The sequence below is a fragment of the Saccopteryx leptura genome, chromosome 4 (genome assembly GCF_036850995.1).
Source record: "Saccopteryx leptura isolate mSacLep1 chromosome 4, mSacLep1_pri_phased_curated, whole genome shotgun sequence".
Classification (NCBI taxonomy): Eukaryota; Metazoa; Chordata; class Mammalia; order Chiroptera; family Emballonuridae; genus Saccopteryx; species Saccopteryx leptura.
Window position 1 is genome coordinate 81,993,834 of NC_089506.1, and position 27,677 is coordinate 82,021,510.

Consider the following 27,677-nt stretch of genomic DNA (forward strand, 5'->3'; position numbering starts at 1 on the left):
GATGTCTATTTTTCAATGGGAATTAGTTACTAGTTGAAAATGGGAGACAGTAATATTTATCTGACCAGTTTTCCTTTCAAGTCATTTCGATGATGATGATAGGACTCAGTTACATTTTTTATTTCAGTCATTCTAGATAAACAACAAATTTGGCCCTGGCCGGTTGGCTCAGCGGTAGAGCGTCGGCCTGGCGTGTGGGGGACCCGGGTTCGATTCCCGGCCCCTGGTGGGCGTGCCGGGTGGATCCTGGTCGGGCGCATGCGAGAGTCAGTCTGACTGTCTCTCCCCGTTTCCAGCTTCAGAAAAATACAAAAAAAAAAAAAATTGAAGAAATAAGAAATATCATATATATTATAACATATTTTATTATCAAAATACAACTCCTGGTTGGCAGAAAGGAAATATACTGAACTTTAGTTCAAAGATATTGCAAAGAACATCCTGCCTGTTAATTTAAGCAATCCGATAAACTGGCCTGTCTCCTGCAAGGTAAGATCACTTCAGAAACCTTAATGAACATCTTTCTGAATAGGAGTTACAAGCTTAGTCGCTCACCATGAAGACTGATTAAGTTAGGAAGGATATTACCTTTTTATCCAGTCTGTCATCTCATATACTTTGCCACTGAGATTGAGCTAGCTGGTGCCTGCAGTCTAAAGAGAGCATTGCTCAAAGCATGTGTGTCCTGCAAATCCACAGATAGAGTCATTTATCCCAGAAACTATCAAAGTTCATGCCAATGATTCTATAGTTGTTCCATACATACAACTAAATATTACAACATATTTAATTCAATGGAGAAAGTCATAAAAATTATTTTTGAAAAAAATATATATATGTAAAAAGCAAAGAAAAATTCTTGTATGTCAATGCATGTGAATTATGACTTCTCATTAGATAAATCAAGATTCCATCATATTTAGGAAAAGAAACTCCATTGTCCCTGCTAGATTTATTCACACTTCAAAGATTTAATGCTTAATAGTATGTAATATATACATATAAAACAATTCAAGTTATAAAATAAAATTACAAAAGATAATAAAAGTCAGATTATAAATTAATACATATGTCAAATCTATAGAACAACAGAGATTGATATAATCTCCTTTATATGGCATATTCATCAAAGAGGCTTTAAGAACTTATTTATATTTGCCTTTTTGCTGCATATAATTTAACAGAACTGACACAGATTAGTCAGTGAGATAACTGTATAACTCCAAGGTAATCATAATGAAACAAGTAATAGTTTTCCATAAACAAGCTCTTGAAATAGAATGGTGTCTTTATTGGAACAACTGATGTACTCATCATATTCTCCTTCAAAGGAAGTGTCCCTTTCCTATCAAGGAAAACACTGCACAGCACGTCAGTGAAAAGTTATCTTATTTTTACAGTGTTTACACATATTAAAATAAGTCAAAATTTTTTGCTTGGTGTTTTAGTTTTTCCTGAGGTTTTATTTTCATTTATAATTCAATTTTACATATTATATCAATGAACTTTTGGCTTTCTTCTAGGTTTTAACTATTTTTTACTTATACAATAAATAATAACAACTATGTTTTATGCCCCATTTATAGCATAGCAAATTTATCAATTTACAAAATAAACAGAAATTTATGTATTCATGAGTCTAACATTGTACTGAGGGAACAGAGGTAATTTTCAAATTAAATTATTAAATATATTGGGAATTGAAATAAATATTAAGAAGAAACAGAGTAATGCCTGACCAGGTGGTGGCCAACTGGATAGAGCATAGGACTGGGACACAAAGGACCCACGTTTGAAACCCCGAGGACACTGGCTTGAATGAGGGCTCATCTGGTTTGAGTGCAGGCTCACCAGCTTGAGCACGTGGTCACTGCCTTGAGCATGGGATCATGGACAAGACCACGTGATTGCTGGCTTGAGCCCAGACATTGTTGTCTTGAAACCCAGGATCGCTGGGTTGATCCCAAAGTCACTGCCTTGAGCAAGGGGTCACTCATTCTGCTGTATCCCCCGGTCAAGGCACACATGAGAAAGTAATCCATGAACAACGAAGGTGCTAAAATGAAGAGTTGATGCTTCTCCTCTCTCTCCCTTCCTGCCTGTCTGTCCCTCTGTCTGCTTCCCTCTCTGTCTCTTGTCACAAAAAAACAAGAACCCAAAGAAAAAAAAAGGAAAGAAACAGAGCAAAAGAGGGTATAGAGGTTTGAAGTGCATTGCATTTTAGATGAAGTAAACAGCAAAGGTTTCCTTAGCCCTGGTGGGCAAACTGTGGCTCATGAGCTATATGTGGCTCTTTGGCCCCTTGATTGTGGCTCTTCCACAAAATGCAATGTACGGGTGCTACCTCAATTAGGAATGTGCCTACCTATATAGTTTATGTTTAAAAAATTTGGCTCTCCAAAGAAATTTTAATCGTTGTACTGTTGATATTTGGCTCTGTTGACTAATGAGTTTGCTGACCACTCTAAGGCTTAGAGCATGTGCAAAGGCCCTGAGGTAACAGCATAATAGGCTTGTTTGAGAATCTGCCAAGCACCTCTGTATATTATCAATTGTTACCTTTAAGGTTCTTTGAAAGCAAAGGTTAAGAGGGAAATTGAAGTATAAAGTAATAATCACCTGTGAAACAATAGGAGAAGTAGCCTTAAGCAAAAGAAGATTAACTGCAAACCCCAGCCTACATGGATAGAAACTCAAATGTGCACTTCCCTGTGAGAATGTACTCCATCTTTTTGAAATGCCCAGGTTTTTCTTTTCCGCAGTTGTGAGCTGACTGGTAAAGGGTGTGATCGTAGGCAAAGAGGTACTCCACAGCTGAGGCAGACCTTGAAAGAACTCTGGGCTGGAGATGCTTGTTAGTGCACTATTCTTGTAGCCAGGCTGTCCTTTCTGAGAAGGGAAGTGTCTAGTCCTTGTTTGCATCACCCCCATGAATCTGGTACCGTGGTACACTAAATGTTTGCCTTGCGATTTATTTTCCACACGGCAATTGGCTATCTGAAATTTAGCCATTTTATATGACTTTCTTCCTTGTCTGGATCTTATTTAGAAATTTGATGAAAGAAGAAGCTTTGTAGCTGGATCCTTATAATATCCTACATTTTACAATCTCTTGGAAAACCTTTGCTGAATTTAATAACATAACAGTTCTTCTACTCACCATTTGTTTATATTTTTTAAACCCTGTGTTACTACTAAACCTGGAAATATTTAAGTAATATTTCCAATTTTAAGCAAAAGAGGCTTTTTAAAATTATTTTATTTTAAAATTAAAAAAAATAGAATATCAATTATGTGATGGAATTTTTTAGAACTGAAATTTCAGCATTTGATTTTTCTTTTTCTTTCTCCTTATACTAATATATAGCAAATAGATGTTAGATATTGTAACATTCCTTAGCATCTTAAAATGTGTGTTTGAAATTTCTATTAGTGAGTGAGTTTGCCTATTGATTTTTTTTCCATAGTATACAACTACTACATATTTCATTCTTATCCTGATGGTGTGCTTCCATTTTATCTGTTTCATTTCACTAACAATATTACACTAGAAAAAATATGGTGCTCATTCATACAATTTTTTAAGACCTGCTTTGCATGTGAATATGCTTTTTTATTTTTAAATGATTATTTGAGGAATACATGTATAATAGTATACATCTGCTTTTATTTTATTTTCAATTTATATAAGCAATAATTGTATCAATACCTATTTTAAAACCTTTGAAAATTGCAAATAAAATAGCAGTACTCATATAAATATAATAAGTAGAGATGTTTCTTGATTAATAATATATTCAGACCTTCTTAAGATTGAGAGCTTGAAAGAACCCATAAATATTTAAGAATTTCTAAATGTTAACTAAATATCTAAGAAATTCCAGATTTAAAAATTTCCCCATTTTTTCCAAATAAGAAAGTTTTCTTTCTTTATGAAAATTCAATTAGAACAAAATATTTAAGATGTATCAATAGTGAGAGGAATATGATTAAATGAGTAAATGATTCAGCAAGACGAATTTATCCTTCGATTTATCAATTCTACAATACATATTTCTTTTTCATGGAATAAGAAGTTAACATATCCTCTCAAAGACATTAAATTCTACATATCATTTACAAATAATTTCCTGACATTTACATCTGGTCAGTATTCCTCAGTATGAACCCTGGCCAATTGGCTCAGTGGTAGAGCAACAGCCCAGAGTGTGGATGCCCTGGGTTCAACTCCCAGTCAGGACACACAGAAGAAGCAAGCATGTGCTTCTCCACCCTTCCTGATTCTCTTTCTCTCTCCTCTCTGTCTCTCTCTCTCTCTCTCTCTCTTTCTCTCTTCCTCTCCCACAGCCATGGCTCAATTGTTTCCAGTGCATCAGCACTGAAAATAGCTCCCTGGACCCTCTGCCTCAGATGCTAAAAAAATAGCTCAGTTCTGAGCATGGCCCCAGATAAGCAAAGCATTGGTCCCAGATGGGGTTTGCCAGGTGAATTATGGTCAAGATGTGCCAGGTGGATCTCGTTCAGGGTGCATGCAGGAGTCTGCTTTCTATCTCTCTTCTTCTCACTTAGAAAAAAGAAGAAATAAAAATGCTCCTCTACGTGTCCTATTTGGGTTACCATTATTAACATCTAGTCAATCAATCAGTCTGGAAGTTATTTCTTTAATTTTATGTATTCAATGAGCCACAAATTGAAAACATTTTTAATTGTTTTAATAACATCTCAGTATCATTCTTTGTTGTGCTTTTGCAAATTCAATATCTTGCTTCAGATAGCCTTTTCAAATATTGTCTGCGGGGGAAATCTTCCTCATCCATATGCATTAAACATTCACATTTGCAACAGTGCTTTCTTCTTCTCCTGTGTTATGCACCCTATGTCATAATACAGAGAACAGACTGAAAGCTGTCAGAGGGGTTGGGGGTTGGGAGGTAGGGTAAAAAAAGGCAAAGGAATTAAGCAAAATAAATAAATAAACCTCAGACAAAGACAACATTGTGAGGATTAAAGAGAGAAAGGGTAATGGGAGGAGGTAGAAGAAGGTTAAAGAAAAATAAATGGTGATGGAAGGAGACGACTTTGGGTGGCGAACACACAACACAATATACAGATAATATATAATATATTTGTACATGTGAAACCTATATAATTTTATTAACCAATGTTACCAAAAGAAATTCAAAAAAACTTTAAACAATAAAAAATTATAAACCCTATATCATAAATATGCTAGCATTACATTGTATCCTAATGTTTTTCTCCCACACTAGATAATTTATCATTTTAAGAACAAAGGATTATGCCTTATTCATGTTTGGATCCTCATGGTTTAATTCTGTGCTTGGAATGCAGTAACACTGAAGTATATATTTCTCATATAACTGAATGTTGTGAAATGATTTATGTGCAACCTCCCCTCTTCACGTTACTAAGATTTTAAAATATCTACAAGAAATTCCCTACAAACTTCAACAGTATTTTTTACACTAAAAAACCAGCTGTGGTCTCCAGAAGATATAAATGTTTAACTATAATCATGAATGAAACATGGTGATAGCTGCAGAATAAAGGAAGATCTAAAAGGGGATGAAGTAGAGACATGTGACTTAAAAATATTCATGTTGAGGAAAAACATTTCCTGAAGAAAAGAATGATAATGGTTTGTTTAGAGTTGATTAATAAAAGATATATTCTGTGAGAGCAAGTGACTGATGAATTATTCATGTAAGAATTACTTAATGTAATAACTCATTACTTTCTGAGCATTGTTTAGTAGTATGTTTTGTGATATATGAACTACATGCCACAAAGAGAAAATATCTTTAGCTCTTATATAAACCATGATAAAATAGGCGATAACAACCTCCCACAAGAGCACTTTCAAACCTACTAGTATTAATATGCATTGTATCACTCTACCTCTCTGTAACAAAAGAAGTAGCTTATATATACAAAGCCAACACTACCAAAGAAAGCAACCCCTTTCTGCATTGGTAGAAACCTATGCTTATTCATATTTGTATTTCCATCTATGTATTTCCTCTGCTTTATCTGATACACAAACATTTACATAACACCTACTATTTAATATGCACTCTTTTAGAACAAAGAGTGAATAATGCTTAAGAGAGACAGAAACAAAATCCCTATTCCCTTGTAACTTACATTTAAGGTAAAGAAACAAATAAAACAAATAAAAATAACATACTCTTAGACACACATACTATGCTTGAAATTAAAATAGAGTGGTGTTAAGATTGTGTGTGCTTAGAAGGCCTCATATATTCATTTAGGGGGACATCTAAATATTGTTGTTGTTAAAAGCAACAAGGAAATGTGTTAATAAATATAAAGAGTATGATTTTTCGGGAGAGATTTTGTTTGAAGATAGAGAAAACTAAATATGCATGCTTATGTTAACTAGAGATGAAAGAAAGTTGAAATGTAAAAACAGAAATTGTAGAATCAATATCCTTTGGAGTAAATGAGGAATTCAAATATAAAGTATAATAGAAATAATGTTACTTGTACTAAAGCAGGTATTCTTTTAATGCTGTACTTTATTGTTAATTAATATAAATATTCATTACTCATTTATTAGCTTAAATACTAATTACTCAAACTTCAAGTGATTCTAATATCTTTATGAACATTAATTTAATATCACCCTGAATTTTGAAAATATCCCATGAAAGTGAAAAAACAAATGAATAAATATCATACCAACACATATAATTAATCACTAACTCTAAACACAGTACTGTCTTTCCTCCTTTATAAGGACATTTCCATCCCTGCTGACCTTTATTAACTTGAATCTTAAAATTCATCTTCACATCTGATAGTGTTTTTATTAGTTTGTAAAAAATAAATAATGTTTAAGTGAAAGATAACTCTCTCAACTTTACTTAAAAGACTAGTTTGATCTTACAAATTTATTTTCTTGGTGGATTAAAAGATTACTCTCTAATATAAACAACTCTAAGTATAATCTTTTAAATGAAACTATGTACAATCTTACAAAATCATAAGCTAAATATTTATCAAATTTGAAATGTATGAGTACCTTATTGGTAAAAATAAGTAAATGTGTATAACATATTATTACATAAACTATGAAAAACAGAGTCATGTAGAACCTAAATATTTTAAGTACAAAATTAGAAACTATGTTTTATTTAAATTTTTTTTATAATATAGAAGAAATACAACATAGGACTCCTAGTAAAATTATTATGACAACACTGTATAGAAGTTTTTATTCACCAACCATTCAAAAAAAGACAAAAGACATTGAAAACCAAATATAAAAATAAGATTTATGGTAAATAAATGTATGTATAGAACATTTTGATTTGGCATTCTATGGTATTGGGTGACTATACCTTGTAAAATCTACTCCATTGGTCAGAGACATTAAAAAAATGGAATTTCAGTTGTTTGAGTAAAGTCATGTGAGAAAAATAGTTTTCAAAAAATTACAGTAAAAAATGTATACTGAATAAGTTTTAAAGTCTTTTCTGTATTCTATTAAATGTCATAGATTCTTCCACTGTTGGATATCAATAATGCAGTATAACTTAAATATGTCAACAGCTGAAATAATCACAGTGCAATACAATGTTTTAAATAACACAGGCACATTCACACATTGCTATCAAACACATAAAAATTCATAAACACTAATTTGCACTCTCCTCCAAACATTCTTTAAGGTGTTGATCCATACATAGGCACTAAAAAGAATGCTGATGCCTCATTATTCTTTTATGAAATCAGGAAAAAAATGAATTGCATGAATGATTTCAAGAAGATATACAACAGCGATCTTGTCTATAATCTGAAACTGTTTAGGTTTTCCAGAATTTTTGAGATACTAATTCATTGTTTATTTATTTATTTTATTTAGAAATTAAAATTAATGGAGTGAGATTGGTTCATTTAGACATATAGGTTTCAGGTGTACCTCTCCATGGCACGTGATGTTGTGTGCACATCACCCAAAATAAAACCACCTTCTACCACTGTATATTTGACCCCCTTTACCTACCACTAACTCTCCACCTGTTTTTCTGATAAACACCACACTTTTGTCTATGTCTATGATTCTCAGCTTTATATCCCACACATAAGTGAAATCATATAGTTCTCAGCTTTTCCTGACTGACTTATTTTATTTAGCACAATATTCCTAAAGTCCATCCATATTGTCACAAATGGCAGTATTTTATCTCTTCTTATGGTCGAATATTATTTCATTGTATATATGTACCACATCTTCTTTATTCAATCCATTATCTAGAAACACTTTGGTTGTTTCCATGTTTTGGTCACTGTGAATAATGCTGCAATAAGCAAAGGGGTGTATATATCTTTGTGAAATGTTTTTGAGTTTTCAGATAGATACCCTGAAAATGGATTGCTGAGTCATATGGTAACTTTATTCTTAATTTTTTGAGAAACTGTCATACTGTTTTCTATAGTAACTGTACCAGTTTAGATTTCTACCATCAGTGAAAGAGGGTATCATTTTCTCCACAACCACTCCAAAACTTGTTAATAGCTGTCTTGTTGATAACAGATAATCTAACAGGCATGAGGTGGTCAAAGACCAATTTTTTTTTTTTTTTTTTTTTTTTTTTTTGTAATTTTCTGAAGCTGGAAACGGGGAAGCAGTCAGACTCCTGCATGCGCCCGACCGGGATCCACCGGCATGCCCACCAGGGGGCGATGCTCTGCTCATCCGGGGCGTCGCTTCTGTTGCATCCAGAGCCAATCTAGCGCCTGAGGCAGACAGAGGCCATGGAGCCATGCCCAGCGCCTGGGCCATCCTTGCTCCAATGGAGCCTTGGCTGCGGAAGGGGAAGAGAGAGACAGAGAGGAAGGAGAGGGGGAGGGGTGGAGAAGCAGATGGGCGCTCCTCCTTTGTGCCCTGGCTGGGAATTGAACCCAGGACTTCTGCACGCCAAGCCCACACTCTACCACTGAGCCAACCGGCCAGGGCCTCAAAGACCAATTTTTAATGAGAAAATATCACATAAGAACAATTCAAAAGGGAAATTCTAAATATTTCAGGAGTAGGCAAAACATACTTTATAGCCAATTTAAAGCAATTTTTAAGCTGGGTTCCATTTCTAAATAACCATAAGAAATTGAAAAAATTCTGTAATCTATAATGAGGAATATTATTTTTTAAACATTTTTTACAGTATTTTTTGGTTTTGAAAAAGGAAAGATGAAGGGGAAGAGAGAGAGAGAGAGAGAGAGAGAGAGAGGGAGGGAGAGAGAGAGAAGCATCAATTAGTTGTACCACTTATTTATTCGTTGATTTTTTGACTCTTGTATTTGCTCTAATTGGGGTCCGCAGGATCCAACCCACACTCTAGGTCTATCAGGATGACACTCTAACCAACTGAGAACCTGGCCAGAGGGTAACCAGGAAAATTCTGCCTCTCTGTTTCAATACATGTAAATTGGGGTAAAAGTACATACCTTTATTGTAAGTATATAAGATAATGCATTTAAATACAGTGACTGGGATAGTAAATTCTCAATAACTGACCCTAAACATTGTTACTAAGTATTATCTTTACTACTATTATGAGCAGTTCTTTCTCAATTTATATTCTAATGAGGATAATTTCAATTTATATTTATTATAAAAATGTAGGGTAGATATGCTCTTCTAGGTTAATTTCAGCAACGATAATCAATAAATATTTTACAAATAAGTGGCTCTAGCCAGTATGCTTCTAGTTTGCAGTCTTCTTACTATGCATTTAAGTAGAAAACCTAGCTGTTTTAAAATTGCTATAAAGATCTTTCTGGCTACTTACTAAAACATATACCAGTAAATAGCAATTACATAATAACATAAAATAAATTTAAAATTGTTGTCAAGTTTGGGGTGTGTATAAAATGATAAATTAATATACAACATTTTAAATATTAAACCTAAAATTAATAATTACTACAACATATTTCTGTTTATTTTACCAATTTTAAGTCCTTTGAGTTAACATTCACACCAGGCTTATTATTCTCCATTATTGATGGATTTCTCTTTTAATTTCTAAATAGTAGGTGGTAGAACTAATATACGGATGAAAGTATTTGACTTCAAACTTAGGCTCAAGATAAACTTATGAAATGTTTAAATGCTTATTGTGATATTTTAAGAAACTGAAAAACTGCGTCATCTATATAAAGGAAAGATTAATTTCCCCAAATATGGTATTGATGTGACCTGATTGATTGCTTCTGAGGAAGACTATTTACTTCCTTTTAGAAGTAAGTTGAAGAAGATATCCTCAGTGAATTTTACTGAGTATAAAAAGGTACCTGCCTCTTAAGAAACGACTGACAATTTTATTGTCATGGTACAAATCAACACCAGAACTTGTTTTAAAACCTGTCTGAAGAATCAGTGACAACTGACTTTAATAAGCACAGAACTGAAAGCCAGATAATCAGTGGCAGGTCCCCCTTTGAAAATTAGCCAGTTGCCAGAAGACACATGCCAGAGAAGCAATATTTTAGGCTGACATCAACTCACCCCTCTCCTTGGCTCTGTAACTAAGAGAAGCACAAAATAAATGTGTCCCAAAAATTCAATGTAAGATCTGGACTTTGTTTTGCTTAATTAAACCATATGTGCCCAGGTTAGCTCTCTCTTACATAGTAAGTGAGGGATATAATTTAGCTTTTATTTTAGATACTAGGTAACAATTTTATCATCACTAGTACTAACATCCACAATACATAAAAGAGTGAAGGTTGAGTCGAGGTCAGCCATGGTGGGGCTGAAGGGTGGAGGAGGCAGTGAACAAAGTTGTCTCCAGTCCAGATCTCGTAGGAAAAGCAACAGAGTGGGAAACTCAATTTGTTACTTACACATAAATCACAGCACAGATGACCACATCAGATCATGAATCAGAATTCAATCATCTTTGATACAAAATACACAAAGTGACATATCTAATGGATAAGAGTCTAACTGCAAAGTCAAAGAAGAATAAGAAGGCATTTTCTTGCTTACAGATATCATCATATACAGATAATTTATGCTCATGGGGTCCTTTCTGTATAGTGTCTTCAACTATAAAATGAGAATAATAGCGACTATTTCAAGGGAAAATTATCACTATTGTTGTTGCAATCATTAGGTAATTTTTTTTCTAAAAATACTACTCTCCAAAACGTTTTATTTAATTAACTAAAAGTGAGTACAAGGCATTGGCATTCTCCCTGGGAGATTCTAATGTGAAAGCAGTATTGAGACCACTAAATTAGAAAAATTAAAGTGTTTATGCTTGGAAATTACTAGGGAGTATTGTTTTTTGTAATACATGCTTACTACATAATATTTTTATTCTTACTCTTAAAACATTATTAGTACTACTAGTTATTATTATAGTAGAATTTGTGATGAAGATGTTAGTAGAATTAGCTGAGAAAATTTCTGCGCATGATTGCCTTAACCATTGTGCTTATCTTTAATATGTGGATGAATTTCTCTCTCTGAAAATTTAAACCATAATACAGCTAAAAATATATTTTTCTTATCTAGACCTAAATATTTGGAGACATATAGAATATTTGAAAGAATCTGTGTTCTATTCTAATAACAAAAATATAAATATTTCTGTAAAAATAAAAACAGATAAATAAAATTACAAATAAAAAAGATTATGACTGAATGATAATGTCTATTATAATTGAATGTCTATTATAAAATGTCTAATAATAGTAAATAAATGCTTTCTAATAAATACTAAAATATAAGAAGGTCTAATTTTAGCTTTCAACAAGAGTGCATCTATATAACTAGAAAATATATTCTAAGTACAAGAATCATCAAAGTATATAAGGAGGACTAGTGTTAAGTTAAAAATGGCCATCAAAGTTAAGAAGAATAATTATATTGTTGAGAAAACAATCAAGTTAACAAAAGTTAAATTACATAATTCTCCCACCATTCAGAGTAACAGAAAAATGAGTGTAAAACAAAAAGACAGATAAAATTTTGTAATTATGTATAAGGTACATCATTTTTACACATCAGCTGAGCAATTTTTAACCTGTGTGCCACAAGAATTCTTAAAGCATGCAATAGCTGACTATTTAGTCAAGGACACTGATCTCTCTTCCCTCAGATTGTCAGATAACAAATGACAACAGCCAACACAACAGTCATCTGGTATGAATGAATAAAAATTATATCTATTTTTTGTCAAATCAGCAAAAATGTATATTTTTTGGTGTGCCACAGAATTTCAGTAATTAATTTATGTATGAAAATAAGATGAAAATGTTTGGTAATTACTGTATTGGTTTGATATATAATAATATATTCAAATATATACTCAAATATATATTTTATTTCTCAAAAAGTTTTTAAATTTATTGATTTATTGTTGCCTCTTATACCAAAACTTGGTAGACCACATACATTGCAACTATATTTTCTATTGCTTTTTTAAAATAAAGTTAATGTGGATTTATTTTACATAAACATGTCTAAAATTTAATGTTATATATTTTTTTGTTTTCATGTCTTATTTGCACTTTTGTGTTAAAAGAAAAAATTATTTTCTCATTAAAAAGTCTTCAGTGTTTTCTAAAATTTTACTTTATTACACTTAAAATTTTAATTAATCTAGAATTATTTTTTATGTATGGTTTGAGAGTGAGACTCAACTTCACTTAATGATTCTCAAACACTTATTGTTTGACTCAGTATCACTTATTAATATTTCAGACTTATCTTACCAACTTTGTGCCATTATTTTAATACATTAAAGACTTTAGTATGGTGATTACTGGAGGGAAAGGGAATGGGAGACCATAGAAAAGAGTAAATGGGAGATAAATTGTGATTGAAACTTGACTTTGGGTGGCGAACACACAATACAATATACATATGATGTATTATAGGATTGTACACTTGAAACCTATATAATTTTATTAACCAATGTCACACCAATAAATATAATAATTTTTATATCTTAAATCAAAATAAATTCAGTTGGGAGCTGTACTGCTAAACTGTTGCTATTTTATTATTCTTGGAGTACTGGTATTACATCCCAAGTTTTATTCTGGAACCATTAGTTATTTAAGATGTTCTACTTCTTTATACTGTATTTACAAACTCTCAAACACAACCATGCAGGCATACACACACACATAAGCATTTTTGTTTACTGCATGCTTAAATATTTAGTATTGATCACTGTTATTTTAAAGGTACACAAGATTAATCTCCACATAAATTTGTATACAATATTAACCTTGGTTCAGAAAATAGATAGCTAATTATAAAATAAATCAAAATATTAGATGTAACCAAAATGTGTTTGCTTTTTTAGAAAAGGAAGTCAGTTCTAGTCTTTAGCGTACCTATACTATCAGTCACAGATATAATTCACTCATGGAATATTTCTAATTTTTCAGCACACAACTTGGTGTCCTCATACTTATATAATAAAAATAAATAAATAAATATGAATATTTAGCCAGCATATTAAAATTCAAAACAGGACTTAATAATAAAAAAAAAGCAAAAGTATATACAACAATACAATTTGCTCTTTATTAAGTGCTGTACTTGGAATCGCACACAGTATATTAGAATTATGTTGGCCTGATGTATACCATAACAACTTTCTTAGCTATAAGAGGGAATGATCAATGCTAAATTATTCTTGGACACCATACTGCTCAAAAGAACATATGGCTATCTAAGAAGGAAAGAGAAAGTCAAACTCTGTCATAAACATATGTTTTAGTGACTGGTAGAATACTCAAATCACCTGTGTTGTAGAATTGTTAGTGTGTAATCTTATATACAGAATAAAAATCATACTTTGATATTTTAGCATGGAACAAAGTGACAAATTTTTATGTTCATCCCACAAATAGTAAAATAAAAAAATTTAAAAATATTTAGAATAGTTTATTGATCAAAATAATGTAAATAACATGAAATATTTTTGATTGAAGAAATGCTTCAAACCTATAGACATAAAGAAAAATTCAAAGAGATTGTAGCAGTGAAGGACAAGGACCTCAAAGTTTTTAACCACCACTTGACATTTTAAAAGTTTGATACTTTTATTTTAAAGTAACTAAATTAAACATAAATTATAAAAATATAATGGATTATAAATTTACAATAATGATTTCTATATGTTCCTAGAAATATCCTTTATTTTTTTTTTGTTAGATAAAATTATCACTCTCATTAAGACTGGCACCTGTATCATTTATTAAAGAAATTTATAGTGACAAATACCATTCATTGAGTGATTGTGGCTTTATAAATATATTGAAATATGTAAAGAGTAATATCTTTTGATATTGTTGACAGCAGCTCATTTTATACATGTTTCACTTGAATGCTCACAAAAATTATGTCATATTAATCTAAAGTGAAAAGATGACACCAGCTGGCAAGTAATGAGATTGTAATTATGAAATGATAGATTTGGAATCACTTAAACAAAAATATTTTTGACAATAACATATGTAAATATGACTTAACAGAGTAAAAATATGTTTGTAAAAGCAGATAATACAAAAAGAAAATACTATAAAAATCATCTATGTGAATATATTTGTAGTAATGCTTGAAAGAAAATTAATGAGCAGGTATTTTTAAAAATATGTACTTGTATATAATTAATAACACTTGGGGAGTCTCTATGACAGCATATATCAAAAGTATTTTCAACCTATAATTCAATTACCTAAATCAAGTATTAAAAACAAAATATCTATTCAAACCTGAATAGATTTCCAAAAGTTACCTTTCAGTCAAGTTTAAACATTTTTTTAGAAAGTTTGGGGAATAATATACATACACATGAACACATAATTGTATTTGTAAATGTATGCCTACATTTGTATATAGTGTTCATTTTAATAACTATATTAGTTTTTTATTAATTTTCAAAATCCTTAAATATAGTTCCATAAATGAATGCACACATACACACTTTAGACACCAGGATATTGTTTGTATTCTCCTCACCTCATAAATGGCTTATAAATTTACCAACATATTACATTGTACTATTAAAAATAATATTGAGAATAAAAGGTTGCATATTATCTTCTTTTCATAATATAGTCTAAAAATAGATAAATTGGTTATATAAATCAAAGTTGTTTTAACCTTGAATTTAATTATTTGATTAATTTATTTTAATTCTATCTATAAAATTTTCTATTTAGGAGGTATTTTTAATTTTTTTAATTTTATTATTTTTATTAACTTTATTGGGATGACATTAGTTAATAAAATTGTATAAATTTCAAGTGTTCAACTATATGATGCATTGTCTATATATTGTATTGTGTGTTTACCTATATCTAACTGAAAAGCTTGTGCAGAGCAAAAGAAACTACCAACAAAACAAAAAGGCATCCAAGTGAAATGAAACAAATATTTTCAAACAACTCCTCTAATAAAGGATTAATATCCAAAATATATTGAAAATACAATTGAAAAACAACAACAACCAAAAACCCAAACAATTGAATTAAAAACCAGGCAGAGGACCCAAATAGACACTTCTTCTTAAGAAAACATGCAAACCACCAACAGATATATAAAAATATGCTCAATTTTACTAGCTATTAAGGAATGCAAATCTAAACTACATGGAGATGCCACCTTACAACTGTTATAATGATTATCATCAACAAGACAGGTAATAACAAATGATGGAGAGGTTCCAGGAAAAAAGAAACTCTCATCACTAATGGTGGAAATGTAAACTGGTACAGCTATTTTAGAAGATACTATAGTGGGTTCTCAAAACATTAAAATATGGTTACCATATGACCCAGTAATCTCTTCACCTTTTTAATCCAGTTAACCAAATTTCAAGCCCTCTTAAAGCTGTCAATTTGTTCTCCATAACCATGGTATGTTTCTATTTTGTTTGTTAGTTTAATCTTACCTTTTGTGACAGCATGGATAAACCTGAGAGTACTATGCTAAGTGAAAAGAGCCAGCCAGAGAAAGACATATGATTTCCCTTATATGTGTAATCTAATAAATAAAATATACTAATTAACAAAAAATAAGTGAGAGTATATTTAAATATTCTTATCTGCACAATCTTATTCATGTGGGTAGATCTCCAAGAGGTAAAATTATAGGAATCTGTGTGAAGTCCAGGTCTGTTTTTAGCTCTTGGAACTACTTTCTAACTTCCTGTTTAATTTTTGGTCAGTTTTATAAGTCCAATTTCCTCTCTGGATTATTTTCTCCAACACACTTAAATATATGAACATTAAGAGAATGGTTTACAGAAAGTAATTCTTTAACACCTTTTATATTTTAAGGTCTTGTTTTTAAGCACCATACCCTAGGAAAGGGAGAATATTATAATGGTTAATTACATGACCTCTTTAGTGAGGCTGACTAGGTGAAGACACTGATGTGTCACTTCTTGGTCATGTGGCTTAAGTCATCAGAAAATTGATTGGGCATTCTTGTGTCCTTAGTGTTCTCAGTGTGAGATGAATGTTAAAAAGTACTTACTTGCAACATTATTTCTAAGATATGAATAAGAAATAATTTTCTAAAACTGTTGATATAATGAATGATTCACAGGAAAATAAGCAGAAGTTATCTATTATTTTAATTGTAAAAAAAGTTGTTATTATTTTTTTTTTTTGTATTTTTTTTTCCTGAAGCTGGAAACGGGGAGAGACAGTCAGACAGATTCCCGCATGCACCCGACCGGGATCCACCCCGGCACACCAGGGGGCAATGCTCTGCCCCTCTGGGGTATTGCTCTGCCGCGACCAGAGCCACTCTAGCGCCTGGGGCAAAGGCCAAGAAGCCATCCCCAGCACCTGGGCCATCTTTGCTCCAATGGAGCCTTGACTGCGGGAGGGGAAGAGAGAGACAGAGAGGAAGGAGGGGGGTTGGAGAAGCAAATGGGCGCTTCTCCTATGTGCCCTGGCTGGGAATCGAACCCGGGTCCCCCACACGCCAGGCCAATGCTCCACCGCTGAGCCAACTGGCCAGGGCCTGTTATTTTAATTGTAGAAAAAAAAGAAAGGAAGAAAATGGTCATTTCTATTACATTTTATGTACAGCTGACCCTTGAATAACATGGGTTTGAACTGCACAGGTCTACTTATACATGGATATTTTAAAATAAATATACAATCAATTCTCCATAACTCCTGGTTTCACATCTACAGATCCAACCAACCATGGATGATAAATATTATTTCCTATTTACCATTAGGAATTTGTGAAACTGGGGTATCAACTTTATGCATTGTTCTACACCATTTTATATGAGAGATTTGAGCTTCTATGAATTTGGTATTTGTGGACATCCTTAAATAAATTTTCTGCAGATACCTAGAAACAAATGTAGCTAAATTTGTGAAGAGTCAAAAGTTAAACGTGGATTTCATGGGGGAACAAAATTTTTGTTTCATCCACAAAAATACATGTTCTTACCTAATTTGAGTGTGCCGATCTCAAATCTGACATTAGTTTTTCTCTGTAAGCTACAGTTATTTTGCAATTCAAGGTTTTAGGTTTTCATCCTATTGTGAAATTTTCAACATTTAGTTTAACATAATGAAGTAGAATGTCTTCTTGAGCATCATCTCTGTGAAAATATAATTTATATAATGCAGTAAATACACTATACACTAAAAGATATGATTGCATCAGAATTTGTCTACAATTTCAAAATAGAACATATTAACACACTTATTTAAATCATAAAATCTGCATAAAACTTATTAAATTCTATTCAGAAAAAATTTGCATGTGTAGCTCTTGTGTTAGTGCACTTGTTGAGGACAATTTCATTTGATGCTCCACCAGTAGTCTGCTCACCACTAACAGCTCCAACATTTTCAGGAAACTTAACAAGGTGACTGTTTAGGAAATGAATCTTAATGCTCATGTTATATCCAATGTCACGGAAAGCCAACTGCATCCTTTGAACCAGAAGTTCATAGTTTTCTGCTTTTTTATTGCCAAGGCAGTTCTTTGTAACTGCCACAAAAGACTGCCATGCTGCTTTCTCCTCCTTATTCATTTTTCTGGCAAATTCTTCATCACGTATGAAGGGTCAGATTTGAGGTTTTACAAATACATCTGTTTTTATCTTCTCAAAAGACAAGACAGAAAAAGAAGAAATAATATGTTGAAAGCATTCACTTTCTCTATTCAAAGCCTATACAAACTGCTTCATTAAGCCAAGGTTGATGTGAAGTGAGGGAAAAATGATCCTGTCTTGATTAATTACATGTTCATTCATAATATTTTGCTTCCCTACTTTCAGAGCTTCATGTTTCGGCCACTCCTTCTGTGTTCAGTGTTTCTCTCGAGCTTGGCTGTCTCACAAACACAGAAGGCAAGGCTACTTCATGAAACCTCTCTGTGTCCTAGCAGGAAATTTACCATTTTAAGATTCACACAAAAGATCCAATTATGCTCCTCATGCTTCAGAAAGTCGAGGACAATTTTTATGTCATTCTTACTAAGTCATTCAATTTGGGTTTGCTAAACTGCTGAGGGGTTAATGACTGCTTGGCATCAGTAGAAGACCCTTCAGATTGTATAACCATTTTCTAATGCATCTTATCAAAATACACTTGATCATCATATTCATTTTCTTCATCCTTAGAAGAAATAAAACCACTGAAAATTGGAACCGGGAGTGTCTCAGAGTGTGGGATAGGTCATATTGCTGAAGAATATTATGATGTGCAATCATATGCCATTTTTTTCTTGCCGATGCCCTTTGTATAGATCAGACAAAAGTAACAGTCAGATTATTTCTCACAATTATGACACACAATATGAGGAGCCCCATTCTTTTCTTAATCACCAAGGGGAACTTGAAAATAGGCAATATATGCATGTGTCACAAATGATGAAATATTGCACCTTTGATGTTGACGTTGAAGTGTGTAACAGCCACATATATAACAGAAAGTGTCGGGACTATTCTTACATTTATGCCTACTCAAAGAAGCCATGGTTCAATCTTAAAACAAAATAAGAGGGTTTTTTTTTATCAGATAATAATTTTTTACATTTAAAAACAACAACAATTATGTAAAAGTGGTGATTGTAAAACATTAGTTGTTTTGTGATTTTATGTTCAATCCAAGAGTTTTAACTCCAATTTAAAATTGCCTTTTAACTCCAATTTAAAAACCAAGGCATGCCATTAACTGTAACAAAAAGAAAGAAAAATTGTATAAAAACTAGAGCATGCACCAAAAAATGGATTTCAGCTTTGGAATCTGCAATGCAGAAATATATAGAAACAGTTCTAAAACTTCATGCAACAGAAAATGAAAAAAAAATTGTTCCTCAGTGTTATCAATGCTCAGAGCTCAATGTCCCAACCCTAGTGTTGTTCAAGGATCAACTTTATTGTGAATGCATTTGAATTAAGATCTGTCATTTGTTCTCTTACTATATAGATTGAATTTAAGCAAAATAAATGGGTGATTGGAGAACAGAAATAGGACTTTAAAATTTTTATAAACAACCTATAAAGTATAATAGAAATAAAGTACATCAATAAATTAATAGCATTGCTAATTTTTTTAATTTTAAAATTTGCTTACATTGGCAAATAACTATTTTAAAATAATAACTAAATTATAAAGAAATATAATGTTTAGTCATTGTGATACCTGGAGGGATTATTTGTGCAAAGTGCTTATAACACAACGTTAATGATTCAAATATAATTATAGTCATTAGTGATAAATAAGTCAGTGCTCCATTCACTATTCATGGAATCTTTTAAAAATTGTTTATAATAATTATTTTTAAAATAATTTCCAAAATGTATATGTTCAAATACAAAAAACAATAATGTGTATGCATGCGTGAACATTAACATAAATACAAAGATTAGATAGATACACCTATTTATATGTTTTAACAAATTTAATTGATTAAAATTTTGGTCTTTTAACTTCCTTTTTTATAAAATAAAAAAAATTTATTTTTGTAAAATAAAATTAGAGAGATTGAATGTCTTTGCTGGTATCTAAAATAGATTTTACATAGCTAAAGCTTCTAGTATTGTCAAAAGCAAATAAGAATTTTAAATTCAATGAATCAGTCATTAATGTCCTTGTCTCCATAAACCCATAATTAAGTGAGCAATGTTAATTATTCATGAGTACGAATAATTATTTAATGAAAAAGGCCCTCTGGCCTTTGTTCTCACTGCTACTGTTAAATGATTCCCATTAGAAATTTGATTACAAGGGAAATCAAGAATTAAAATCAAACTTCAATTATGTTTAACATTATTTTACAATAAAAATGCTTTTATACAGAAAATTACATAATTAAAATAAATTATTTCTAATTATACCTAATAAATTACTAATATTGTTCATGTACTACATTATAGAAATATTATTGCCTTACAATCATACTCAGTTGAAAATTCTTTTAATGCAATAATTTAAAAAAGAGAAAAAACAATGTTAAGATTAAAAATTTTTGTTCTAGTAATCATCTATTATTTTAATTATTATGTGTTTGTTGCTAAATAGCATAATACAATGTTATTATTTTAAAACCATATGTTACTCGAGAAATAAAATGTATTTGATATCAAATAATAATAAAAAATTGAATGACCAAAGAAAACAACAACAAAAAGAAAAAGCATGACCATTTGCTGATTGGCAAATCTAACATCATATACTGAGTCAGACATATAGTAATATTTTTTTTACTCAAATTTAACATCTAACTACACATTGGTTGTTGTTTAAGAGTGCCTTTGGTATTATCTTTATAACTGATGTTCTTCACAGTGCTTTCTGTTAACATCTTATTTATATCAAGGAAATAATACCTTAAATAATTAAGTATAATACCAATAATGTGAAAAATGAGTGTTTAATCACTTAAATTGTACTTTATATACATAAATACATTAGAATAATTTAGATCACATTAGTTTTGAAGGCATGACATATTAAATGACTCAATATTAGACTAGATCCAGTATTGCAACTTCTTTTTATGATTTTTTATCAGTTTAATAATAGACAAAGAAAATACTGTAAAAGGTTTTTTTTTCACTATGGCACTAGATTTTGCTAATATATAAATGTATGTATTAAAAGTTTATTTAGTTGCTTCTGTGTTTCTACAAAATTATATACAGCTAGTGCTCGACTTACGACCATGACTAGTTCTGACAGACTGATCGTAACACGATTTGGTCATAAGTTGAGTAGGTTATATGTACACTACTGTGAAATGATGTTATAAAAATCTTTAAATCATATTTTATCATAATTTTCTTTCATTATTGTTATTTATCATAATTTTCTTTGTTCATTTTATGCCATTTGTATCATCTCTACACCATTTTGTTTCTTATTTTTACATTCGTCAGGTTTAAGTAAAACACTGCATTACCAGTACAACTGGTTAAATATTTGCAAAACATACAAAATTACAAAATATAGGTGCATACAAAAATACAAAATACAGGTGTAAAAAATACCATAAGAAACATTTTCCCAATTGCAAAATATATCAAAATATATAAACATGTACGAAACATTTTATTGGCTGCTGGTGCTTGGCAGCAGATCATTGATGTCGTCATCTGAGGCAGCAGTTGGAGTTACCAGAGTTGTTTTTTTCATAAACATGTGCGATCACATTCACTTTCTTTCTTCCTTCATACTTGTTCATTGAATGCTTTCTCATATGTGCCTTGACCAGGGGGTTACAGCAGAGCCAGTGGCCCTTTGCTCAAGCCAGTGACCTTGGGCTCAAACCAGCGACCATAGTGTCATGTCTATGATATCATGCTCAAGCCAGCACCCCTGCACTCAAGCCGGTGAACCCATGCTCAAGTTGGATGATCCCACGCTCATTTTTGTGTCGAGATCCATGGCCTTTCTTTTCTTCTTGGAAGGTTGTGGCATATACAAAGACAATTTCCTCTTGGTAGACATCTTGGGAGGGGTTTGATGAAAAATATCCAAGACAGAAAACACAAGTTGCTTTACTGAGTCTGGGATAACAGTTGAAATGGTGCACACGGAGATGGTAGTGCTGCCAGAAGCTGGTCCGCACTGTCATACGCCCAGCTGGCAACACTTGCGCTGCCAGACGCGGAGCAGTCATGGCTAGCAATTGTGGTCGTAAAGTTGAACAGTCATAAGTTGAATAGGTTGTAAGTAAATCAATATCTGTATTAGTTACTAATATCACTCACAATTTTGCATTTAAAATAAGCAGTATAACAATATTTTAGAGTAAGCTGCAACATATTCTAAAAATGAGCCAATACACTGCATGGCAATAGCTTTACATATGAGTATCACCATGACTAATGTGTATTTAAAGATTTTCAATACCCTGACTAGGAAGTAATGCAGTGGATAGAGCATTGAACTGGGCTATGGAGGACCCAAGTTTGAAACCCCAAAGCCTAGGCTTGAGTGTAGGCTCACGAGCTTGAGCCCAAAAGTTGCTGACTTGAAGCCCAAGGTTGCTGATTTGAGTGAGGGGTCACTCACTCTGCTGTAGCCCCCTGGTCAAGTCACATATGAGAAAGTAGTCATTAAACAACTAAGGTAACACAACAAAGAATTGATGCTTCTCATCTCTCCTTTTCTGTCTATTTGCTCCTATTTGTCTCTCTCTCTGTCTCTCTCTGTGTGTCACACACACAAAAAAATGTTTTCATTTAACATTGTTTATATATATTCATACAAAATCACTATTATTTGTGCATGCTGAGCAATGAATATTAATAGTCTACTGACATGGAGACAAAGAGACTATGATAAAATATCTACAATATTTAGTATAGCACTCTTCATATAGTATAGTAGTAGTTTAATATATAATTTGTAAAGTAGTTTAATATATAATTTGTAAAGTATATATTTATGGTCTTAAGTTATAGCAACTCCAATTTTATAAGAATACATTATTTATAAAAATTAAATCTTCATAAGAGACAGTTTATATTGAAGTTCTATTTCTATGTTGTTGGTATATAATATACTAAAATTTAGAAGTTTTAAATTTTCAGGCATACATACATTTAAAAAAATTTGTCCGAAATTCAGTGGCAATATTTTATTTATTTAGGTGATTAATATGATGATGTGACTCTTTTCTCTTTGTGATTATTTGTCAGAACATAGAATCAATTTTTAATAAGTGTTTTAAATGCAATTTTTATTTTAGTTATGCATATCCTGGCTTGTTTCATAAGTGATTTATATAGCTGTTCTTTTTTTATATTTTATCAGCATGTATATCAGATTTAGTGCACTACAATTGTCCTATCATAATGGAAGCCTTCAACATTAAAAATGCCTATATATATAAAGTAATGACAATATAGCAAACCTGTCTGGATGTGCCTAAGAATGATATGTTGTTTTCAATAAATATGCATCAAATTCATGAATATATTTTATAACAAATATTCTTACAGTAAAAAATGAATACAAAGACATTTATAAGAGGAAATATTAATAAAAGCACTGTATTGTTGACATGGGTCATAACTAATTAGAATCCATTCTCACCAGAAAGAATGATTTGTTGCAAATAAACTTCAAGGAAGTAGTTTAATTTTTCCCCCTGCTTAAATATATAATTTGGAGTAGTATTAAAATGATAACTGTATTTGAGTGTTATTTTTTTATTTTCATTTAATCTTGGACTTGTTAATAGTTTTCAACTATTTTACATTTAGAGAAAACAAAGTAATATTTTAATAAATCTTTCCTGTACCTTACTATAAATACTTTTTCCTAAGTATTGCATTCTTGATATCATAGGGCCTATAAATCAGTATATATAGGTAAGTTACACTTTTCAGAATGAATTAATAAGCTGTATGTAAACAGCTGTATGTGTAAGTACTTTTGTATATATTTTTCTTAAATTATCATTCATTTTACCTATTTATATGAATATCTATATCTATTTCTGTGTCTACCCTATAGCTATTTGTATATGAATGAGATGCAGAATTGCACATAAATAGCCCCTGGGAAACCACTGTGTATGTGCTGAGCATGCTAATTTATGCTGAGTATCAGCCCTTCCCTCTTTCACACACGTCAGTAGCCAGGCACAGACACAAGTACATGCACCCATATCACATACAAGCTTGTTTCCATACTTACAAATCTAAACTTTCTAGTAGTTTAAAATATTATAATCTAATCAGCCATACATATGCAACTATACACCAACATATTGCCTAATAGGAGACTGATTTCATATACTGCTGCACAATTCAAGGCAATGTCAGGAACCATTAATTCCTAACTTCCAGGATCTTTGGCTGATACCATTTTTCACAGTCTCTGATGTATATTTTAATAATCCTTATCTTTCTGGTTAAACAAACAAATATAAAAACATGATGGAAAATTAAATAATAGTAAAAGGTTTATATTTTAAAAAATTGACAAGCATCAAATAATAGACACCAAGAACATCTATGGTAACACATTATATAGACAGGAACAAAGATACTTCACTAAATAAGACTGACCCTGCTTATGCTTGGTCTCCTCTAAAACTTGTCAGAAATGGCCTTAGCAGTGTAAGAAACATCAGCTCTTTGGGATATTTCTGGGACTGCAGTTACCATAATAAGTGTAGCTAGTCTTTCATATTAGTTTTGATAGCTGTCTTAACTAGTACCAATAGCAGAATATTATTTATTAAGAACACTTTTTTATTTGAAAAAGGACCTTATCCTCAGAGATCATTTTTTATTATTCTCAGCTGTAAGAGCTTTAACATATTATACCAGCCATAATTGTTTGTGCTTATCCCTTACAAATTTATACATTTCAATTCTTGGTCTCAGGTTGTGTCTTATTTGATTTTTCTTTATAATGGGGTGACAACAAAACAGAATGCCAAACTAAAGCACACAAGAGAGGTCTGAATGGGGGAGCACGGGACTCCATTTCTCCGGATATATTTGACTGTCCCCATTATGAGTTTGCATAATATCTTTAGCAAGGTTAAATTTTTTTTTCCTTTTTGGAAAATGGCACAGCATCTGGTTTCTTGAACTCCATTAGTCTTGGATCATAGGTTATGTTCAGAAAAATTCTCTCCTAACAAAGTTATATCCTTTTTATCCCAAGGGGATGTGTTGTGAAAATACTTAAAGCTGTATAAAGTAGCCAATAGCTTCCTGGGTCCATAACCTTTTCAGTTGTAAGAATATGGTCAGATTCCTAAGATAATGGGCAATAAATTGAAATGTGCTTCAATGTGACCTAACAGGAAAGGCTCACTTGACCTGGCATAAAATGATCCTTGCCAATTCCTATTGCACCTGGAGTCAGGCAGTATCATATCTTAGTTCTATTTTTTATTGCAATACATACACTCCAGACATAGGGTATGTATTAAGACTTCCTAAAAGTTAGAAATGCAATTTAATAAAAAATGATAAAGGTCAGAGTAATTGCTCTGAGATTATCCTGTACTATACATTTGAGGCAGGCACAACGTTTCTGGCTTCTGAATAATCTGAGTCAAAGACTCAAGTATCATCTTTATTTTTTTTCTCTGCTTTGACCTGCCTTCTGCCTTTATATTCTCAGATCAGTTGGAATTATAAAAATATGAGTAACTGCTGGAATCTTCATGCTTTTCATATGTCTTCATTGAGACAAGGAGGAAATTAAAAAATAATTTTCAATTTCAAATTCAGAAACTCTCAGAAAACTTTTTAGATTTTTAAAACTTAAGTCACTTACCTTATATTAATCATTAAGTCAGAAAACTAAGAAGTTCTGATTTGCACAGTTTAGGTCAAAGGTTGCCACTGTGGCTTGAGGGGTAGAAACATATTTGAAAAAGAAGAGTAGCAGTGACATCACCGTGAGGAAAATTTATGAGGTTGACAGTTACTATATTTTTTCAGCTTTACTGAAGGGTGTGTAAATTATCAATACATCTAAAATATATTGAAAGTGTAAAACATAATGATTTAATAATATATGTGTACACTGTGAAAGAATACTCAGGATCGAATTTTTAAACATTCATTACCTCACATATTTAACATTTTTTAAATTTAATTTTTAGTGAGACCATTCTAGTTCTGTCTTAACAAATTTGAATTATACATATATTTTAATTATATATATATATATATTATTAACAACTATAATCACCCTGTTGTACATTATATCCTCAGAGATTATTCATTTTACAACTGAAAGTCTGTACCCTTTACCAACCTCTTCATATTTCTACTCATCATACCGCATAGCCCTTGGCAATCACCAAGCTAGTCTACTTTCATTAGTTTAACTTTTTCTTTTTTTAAGAGTTCACATAGATATACTACCATGGAGTATTTATCTTTATCCATCTGGCTTATTTTACTTAGCATAAGGCCCTCCATATTCATCAATATTGTCAAAATGGCAGGATCACCTTCTTTTCTAAGATTGAATACTATTACTATAAATAATATATACATATGTATGTATATATATATATATATATCACATTTTTCTTATCTGTTCATCTAACAATGAACACTTATGTCATCTCATGACTTGGCCATTGTGAATAATGCTTCAGTGAACATGTGCAGATAGCTCTGTTGACATAGTGATTCCATCTTTGGATACATTCTTAAAAGTGTGATTGCTGAATTATGTGGTAGTTCTATTTTTGAATTTTTTGAGAAATTTCCATAATGTTTTCCATGTTGTGCCAATTTATATTTCAACTAACAGTGTAGAATGATATCTTTCCCCACATTTTCACCAGCATTTATTCCCTTGTGTTTCTGGTAATAGCCATTGTAGCTGGTTTAAAGTGACATCCCACGGTGGTTTAAATATAATGCCCTTAATGATGAGTGATAAACGTTTTTCCATGTACCTGTTGACAATCTATAGGTACTCTTTGTAAAAATGTCTATTTATTTATTTTTGCCTATTTTAATAGGTTTGTTTTTTAGTTATTAAGTTTTGTTAAATTCTTGTATATTTTGTATATTAACCCCTTAGATAATGGCTTGAAAATATTGTCTATTTTGTTGTTGATTTCTTTTACTGTGCAGAAAATTTTTGATTTGATGTATTCTCAATTGTTTATTTTTGCTTTCATCATTTTTGCCTTTAGTGTCAAATACAAAATACATTGCTAAGTCCAATGTTACGGACATTATCCTCTATGTTGTATGTTATTTATGGTTTCATGTCATATTCAAGTCTTAATCAATTTTGAACTGATTTTTGTGTGGTATATGGTTAAGATACAATTTCATTTGTTTGCATAAGTTTATCCAACACCTTTTGTTGAAAAACTATGTTCCCCCTTTGCATATTCTTGACTTTTTTTGTCAAAAATTAATTGACTATATATAATATATATATATATATATATATATATATATATATATATGGGGTTATTTTTTATGTTTCTATTTTATTCTATCCATCAACGTGTCTATTTTTATGCCAAGAGTTTTGATTATTATAGCTTTGAAATATAGTCTAAAATCAGGAGGTATGATGCTCTGGCATTGCTCATTTTTCTTAGACTGTTTTGGATATTAGAGGTGCTTTTTGATACCATACAAATTTTTCTATGTTATACCATATAA